Genomic DNA, 7,277 nt, shown 5'->3' with positions numbered 1-7,277 from the left:
AACAGCTTTTACATTTTATTTATATTCACAGTGTAGGATTTACATATAACCTACACAGTCCTTCCATATACTTTAAATCATCTCTAGATTACTTATAATACCTAATGCTATGTAAATAGTTGCTGTACTGTGTTGTTTTTTATTTGTATTATTTTTATTGTTGAATTCTTATTATTATTTCTTTTGAAATTTTTTTCTTTTGTCATCAAGTGTCCAAAATTAATTTGAACATTTTTGATCTGTGGTTGATCCAAGCCTAGAATGTGAAACCTGTAGGTATGTAGGGTCAACTGTATAAATGTGGTCTTGGTTGAGGTTCTTGACGTGGAACTCCTAAAACCCTTGGCATTCCCTGCAAGATAAGAGTACTTTTGGTATGCTAATGAATGAATGCTGGAGCAGGGGGCCTGGATTGCTTCAGGGTAGGGGCTGGTTGCCAGAAACACAAACCGTGTGGTTAGAGACGGGAACTTTCAGCCCCACCCCTGGACCTCCAGGGAAGGGAGAGAGACTGAAGATTGGCTTAATCAACAATGGCAAATGACTGGATCAATGGGCCTGCATAATGGAAACTCCATCAAAACTGTCAACCTTAAATAATGAGATTCAGAAAATATGATGAAGTATAAAGTTTATTCAAGCCCAAAGGTTGAGGATGGCCACCAGGGAGCATAGATTCAAGTTGCCCTGAATATACACTCCAATTAGCAGCAGTTACAAGTGGGTTTTTAAGGAAAACGAAGAGGCAGCTCCTAAGTTGTCTACCAAGAATTTACATTAATATAACATAAGCTATTGATTGGATATACATTGTTTGCATTACAAATTCCAGGAACACGAAGATAATGGGTGAGGCAGTTAGTCAGAAACAAAATGCCTTTGGCCAGCTTGACTGCTCGAGACCAGCCTGGGCAGCATAGGGGATGCTGTCTCTACAAAAAACAAAATAATTAGCCTTAGTATATGTCCTTCCTCACTTTTACCAGATTATTTCCTAAGAGTTAAGCAGAAACCAGCCCTGAAGAAACAAAGACTGGAAGATTTGTTCCATCTCTGACTTCAGCCAATTACCTGACCCTGTGTCTGAACTCCCTCCCTTTCTATCCCTGTGACCGGCCGCAGGCCAGGCTCGCCACGTGGGCCTTCCTGACGGAGCTCTCTCCACACACTGGCGCTGGCTGGTCTACGGAGGCTACACACAGGACACCTCTTGTCCTTTGCTTGCCGTTTGGTGTGTAGGGCCCAACTGTAACACATTCAAATGTTAAGCATCCACCCCAAAGTGAACATGGGACATACGTGACATGCATGTTTGGTTAGTATGCATGCGTGCACCCCCTTCATGAACATGCATAGCTCCTTCTATGACCGGTTAAATATGTATAATGGGCTAACCAGTTCAGCATAAATTCCTGTCTCACTTCCTCCTGTGAACTAAAAATTTTAAGGCTCACCCTCCACCGGCTGACTAAAGGGACTCCCTCGACTCCCTCATGGCCAAAGGAATATCCTAAAACTAAATTGCCTGCCAGGAGGAGGGAGATCAGACCTGCCTTATCATGCCCCCCTCCCTTTTTGGGGACATCCTTTGTAACCTACTAACTGGCCTAAGTCTATGCAAGACAAACCTGTAGGTCTTCAATTTACACAACAAATATATGTCTGCTGGCTTATCTCTGATAAACAGCAACTATGTTAAAACATTCCAAGCCTTTTGACAAAGCTTCATGTCTTTAACCAATCACAAACCAAAGAATCTTTAAACCTACCTATAACCTGTAAGCTCCCCCCTTCGAGATGGCCCACCTTTTCGGGCCAAACCACTATATGCCTCTTGAGTATAGATTTATGACTTTACCTGTAACCCCTGTCTCCCTGAAATGTATAAAACCAAACTGCAACCCAGCCACAGTGAGTCCACTTGGTCAAGGCTTCTTGGGCATGGCTGTGGGTCATGGTCCTCAAATTTGGCTCAGAGTAAATCTCTTTAAAATTATTTTACAGAGTTTGGCTTTTTTTCCCACTGACACTCCTTTGAGGTGATTGCTTTCAGTCTCAGCCAAAGGCTCCACTTCCCAGCCTGCAGGTTGCAACCTTTTTAGGAAATAAAACTCTCCTTGCCAAATTTATAGGTTTTGTGAATTTTGAGTTGACATTAGTAAAGCACTTTCCTGAGTTCTGTGAGCTATTGTAGCAAATTATCGAAACTGCAGAGGGGTTGTGGGAACTCCCTGACTTTATAGCTGGTTTGTCAGAAGTACAGCGGCCTGGGCTTGAGACCGGTGTCTGAGGTGGGGGTGGTCTCAGGGGACCGAGCCCTTAACCTGTGTGGTCTGCGCTTACTCCAGGCAGTTAGCACTGAATTGTAGGACAACCAGTTGGTGTCTGAGAGATGGGGGATTGGTGGGTGTGAGGAAAAACCCACATGGTTGGTCTCAGAGGTATCATGAGTAAAAACACTTTAGACCGGGGGAGGGAGATGTCAGCCCGGGCCCTGCACCCCTGATGTGGCTTGAAGCTTCCCGAGGCTGAAATGTCCTTACTACTCAGTTGTATTGGGAGCTAAATCTTCTTTCTCCCTTGATCTTGAGTCCTTGGGCTCCATTTTTGAAGGATATTCAGACTTATTGTATAAAATATTCATCCAAACCCAAGCAAGAAAAGCCCGCCAGGCTCTTGGCAGCCACTGCGAGGTTTGTTTCCTGGGTGCCTGGAGAAACCTCCAAGGGCCGAGCCTGGGCCAGACAGGCTGGCAGAGGGGAAACCCGGAGTCTGAGAAATGAAATGACAGAAGCTGAGTTTGCTGCAGAACAGACCTGAAGTTATTAGTTCACAGTGAGAGCTTCGCTCTCTCAGGCTCAGGGATTTTTTCTTTTTAATATGCTTCTGAACCACTCCTTTAAGAGAATGTGGTTTCATAAGATTAAGGAAACTTTAAGTATTAGAAAAAGAATTTTTCCTTACTTATGCCCTGTCTACTTTAAAGAGGGTTTTGAGGTGGCTTAAAATACTAACGCATATATAAAGTAGGACAGTGAAAACAGAGATAAGAAGGCGCGCACAGGGGCTTAGGGTGAGAGGGATAAATTTAGGGCTCATTCCAGACGTTACTCATTCAGGACATAAAGGTGGTTTGACAGATTGAGCAGTTCACGTTGACCGATTAAAGAAAAGCTGCTAGATGAATATTTTCAGGTACTGAATTTTATGAGGATTTGTTTTTTGGTGTAAATCCTTATATGAAGGGCCCTGAACTATGCCCCTGTAGTAATTTTGTAAAAGATATAAAAACTTGAAAAAAACAGACTAAGAATCCTTGAGTGAGCATTACATTCGAGTTGACCTGAGTCTTGTGCTTTCCCTGAGCTTCAAGTCATTCACCCCTGCCTGTCCCACAAGGTGACAAAAGGCAAAGAGAAACCCTTTGCTAAAATTGCGGTAGTCTAGAGCAAAATGGCTGCGGAGCGCTGGGGGACGGTCATTGCTGGAGTTCAGAGGACCTGGGGAGAAACACGAACGTGCAACAAAGGTAATTATAGAGGCTGCAACATCTGGTTACTACTGGGATACAGACTGAAGATTGCTGTTGACCACAGACTCAGACGCAGACCTTGTGTCCAGAGTACTTACACCAATGTTACGAAAGGAATTGTGGTTAGAGAGCTTATTATCAGATGAAGATAACAAAAGAAGTGGTTTGTACCTTCACTATGGCAGCCCCCGCCTAAAAAGAAGGTAATTATTGGAGAAACAGATTTGACCTTTGAATAACAGAGTAGAAGAAAAAATTACTTTTGCAGCTTAGGACTTAGGAAGAAAACATCAAAACACTTTCCCTCTTGAGCTGAGAGCACCTGCGTCAGATTGGATGGGTTTAAGGGACTTTGACCAGCGCCCAGTTCCCCTGGCAGGTGACTCTTTGGAACTGGGTGCTCAGCAGGAACTGGCTTCATGGGAATGCTGTGGACCTCAGCCCCTGGAGCCAAAGGAGTGATGAGGGAGGGCTGGTCTACCCTGAGAACTTGGAAAGGCTCCTCTCCCATTCAATCCCAACAGCTCTCCTCTTGTGACCTCCAGAAAAGGTACTTTAAAGAACAGACCCCAGCTACAGCCCTCTGGTTGACCATGAACCAGATGCCACAGCCATTGCTGTCCAGTCAATAAAATGCAGCCTGGCGAGTGCAGAGCCGACAGGGACGGCCGCCGGAGTGGGGAGCAGGGATCCACAAAGATACTGGACATTCAATCTGCTTTGTGTTTATTTCCCCTCTTTCCAAAAAGAAGCAATAATGGAAGTATGGCATAAATCACTTACTGGTAAAACGAGACAAATTTCTAAAATGCGCTGCGGTATGCAACCAATTTCACATTGAGAGTCGCGCCTTCTAGATGCTGAAAAGCTATAAATCACAAGCCTAATGGATTTCGTCCTGTCTATTCAAGATCTTCCAGGGCATTGAATTTAGAATGTAATGCATCAGGGAGAAAAAAACACCTCTGCAGAAAACCACACGAGCATGAACATTTTCAGAGTAAACTTCCCCATGCTAAAAGCTTTCCCTCCTCCTGGTGACAAGGCCTTGCCCACTTCTCTCTTGCTGTTCTCCCCATCACAGACGCAGGGCTCGCCTCCTAGTGCGGCAGAAAGAACACGGGCTGCCGTGACGACGAGGGACCTCGGGCAAGAAACATCAGGCTTGGAGCCACAGTGTCACCCATCCGGTGGACCCACTGATTGTAAGTGAGAAAAACTCACACAGGACTTAAGACGGCCCTGGTCTTACAGCAGTAGTTGCTTCAAGCACGGCAGCCACCGCGATGGGCATTTTACTTCGTGATCCCTGCTGTCTCACCCACCACTTCCTGGCGTCAAGATTAGAGGACAGAGTCTGCACAGCTTCCTCATCCTTACTTTGTCTTCCCTCCTTTCTGGTGTGACCAGGACAAAAACCAGGAAGGGATGTCTCTGCTTCACTAAATAGCAAAGCTCACCACGGCCTATGTCATTACAGGAGATGCTCCTGGTGGGCGGGGTCCACCCAGCTCTGGCTTCAGTTAAGCTTCTCAGTGGGGAGACGCTCCCAGCATCCTGGGATCTTTATTTTTGGGAACAGCCGGCTGCTCCCCTGGCTGGGTGGGGCTATTTTCCCGCTGCGCCTCGCTGTTCGCTGTTTGGAGAGCGGCTTCTCCCCACCGGGCCTGGGTCAGGGCGGCCTGGGCGCCAGGAACTGCCAATTTGGTCACGAGGGTTGCTCGAGCTCACTGTTTGGGAAACTCAGCCCTGGAAAACAAAGCTGTGTCGCAAGATTTCTTCATTCCTTGGTTTGGACACCACCAAGTTACTCATAATTTAATGTAATTGGAGCTTTTCTCACAGATGAATCACATGGCAAGCACACAAGAGAACTGGCCAAACACAGCCGGACTCTTAGTTTTTAGATTTTATCTTGATTCTTCTTTTCTGTTTATATGTCATTTATCCCAAATCTGTATAAAAGAGAATAATAAAAACAGATACAGATAAAACTGACATTGTTTTTGTGCCGGTCGTACCCTTGGGCTTAGAAAGAAGTTCAATTCAGAAAAGACTGTTGACTCTGCCTTCGGGCACGAGGAGGGCAGGAGGAGGGAGGACCTTTATCCGTAGCCTCAGTTCCTTCAGCCGGGGCACGGGTGTGTCGCTGTGGGACCCCTGTCCGGCTGGCGGAGGAGCACCTGCTTTCTTTGCCTTGCAATATGCGTGGGGGGCCGCTGAGGCCTCGATGGTGGGCTAGACTAGGAGGTCACGTTTGTGGCATTTGTGTCACTTCTCCCTTTTGCTCACGGCACAGTCGTGAATGGCACGTAGTTCTCTTTCTGGTGCAGCCTGAGATGCGGCTCAGCCCAGGCCTCTGGGTCGTCACCGGCGTCTGCGGTGTAGACGTGATCGGTGCATTTGACTTGTCGTCCGGAGGGTCAGATTGTCATGCAGGCCTGGATTTGTGAGATGTCATCGCTACCGTGGGACACAGAATGAATGACCTGCTCTCTCTCCTAAAACACAAACCTTCGGCTGCTTCTCACACAGAAAACTGTGTAGAGAGAGGAGTTGCCGAGACTGTTTTCTGAAATGGCGCACTCCCAGTCAGGCCGCTGTAACTCCAAAGATTATACAGGTCAATGAGGTGTTGCGTTTCTGAGCAAAGCAAAACTCACTCAGGCGGGAAGCAGACATCTGCTGCCATTTGGGAGGATGCCTGTTTAGAGGTCCCTCTGGGGGATGCCTCTGTCTTCCTGCACCTTTGCCAGGTTGGGGATGCTCTGGCGGGGCTGCTGGCAGGCGGAGCTTCTCTTCCAGGGCCAAGCGTCCATGAGCGACACAGGTGAAGGGAGGGTCAATGGCTCGGCTAGAGCATGAGAGACAGGGAGAGGGTGGTACAGCCACAGCTGGCTGCCCTGCCCTCCTGGCAGAGCAGATGTTCTGTGAGCCACAGCAGCTATGGTGATGACAACGGCCTTAGTCTGAGAGCCGGCCAGACCTCTCCCCCTCCATGACAGCACATTCCCGCCACGGGTGCAAACAGCACGGACCTCACATCCTGCTCCAGGGTGCAGACTCCCCTGTACGAGGGGTCTGTTCTGGCCACCACAAGCTCCTGGTCAGCACCCCAGGGATTTAAGGAGATGCTCATGATTGCATCATGGAGAATGTATATTGTGCCCAATTTACAGACAAGGAAAACTGAGGCCTATAGACACTCAGGCACTTAGCCAGGTGCACACAGCAAGGAGTAGAGCTCAATCGCTTCTCAGCCTTTTGGCTAAGATCAAGTGTGGTGTCTGTTCTTATCAGTTTAATATCTGGTATGTCCCCTGTCGGAGGACAGCATGTTAAATGGGGTTTTGGAGCAGGGAGGTGGAATAGGAGCTTGCTCTGTCCACTGCACACAGCCAGCTGATACTGCAGTACTTCAGGAACGGTGCACCCCCCCCATAGGGTAAGTTAATAACAAAAAAACAGAGCTTAGATTCCATGAGAGGCTGGTCGGTCCATCGGGGGCACCCCTTCCACTGGGCAACACACCCTCCCGCGTGCCGGTGCCACCCTTGCCTGCCCACCAAGCTGCAGGTGCTCTCTTCCCTGGGGCCTGGCTGGGGAGGCAGGAAGGTGGAGAAGCTGGAGCTGATCCGCCAGGTCAGGGGTGGGAGCAGTGTTGCAAACCACACATGGGACCCTGTCCCCACGGCACCCAGAGGCCTCAGTGCCCTTTCATAGTGGATGCAACAGAAGCCCAGAC

The 7,277-nt window shown here is 48.0% G+C and overlaps 1 non-coding gene across 1 annotated transcript; it reads left to right on the top strand.

Annotated features, from left to right (window-relative positions):
* Nucleotides 1–6,780: 6,780 nt before the first annotated feature.
* On the top strand, nucleotides 6,781–6,970 carry LOC138396230 (U2 spliceosomal RNA). Its single transcript, XR_011235685.1, has one exon. It is a non-coding gene; the product is annotated as a U2 spliceosomal RNA (small nuclear RNA).
* Nucleotides 6,971–7,277: the final 307 nt, after the last annotated feature.

Source organism: Eulemur rufifrons, chromosome 15 (assembly GCF_041146395.1).
Source record: "Eulemur rufifrons isolate Redbay chromosome 15, OSU_ERuf_1, whole genome shotgun sequence".
Taxonomy (NCBI): Eukaryota; Metazoa; Chordata; class Mammalia; order Primates; family Lemuridae; genus Eulemur; species Eulemur rufifrons.
Note: the sequence above shows the minus strand (reverse complement) of the source record. Positions and strands in the feature narration are given on the sequence as shown.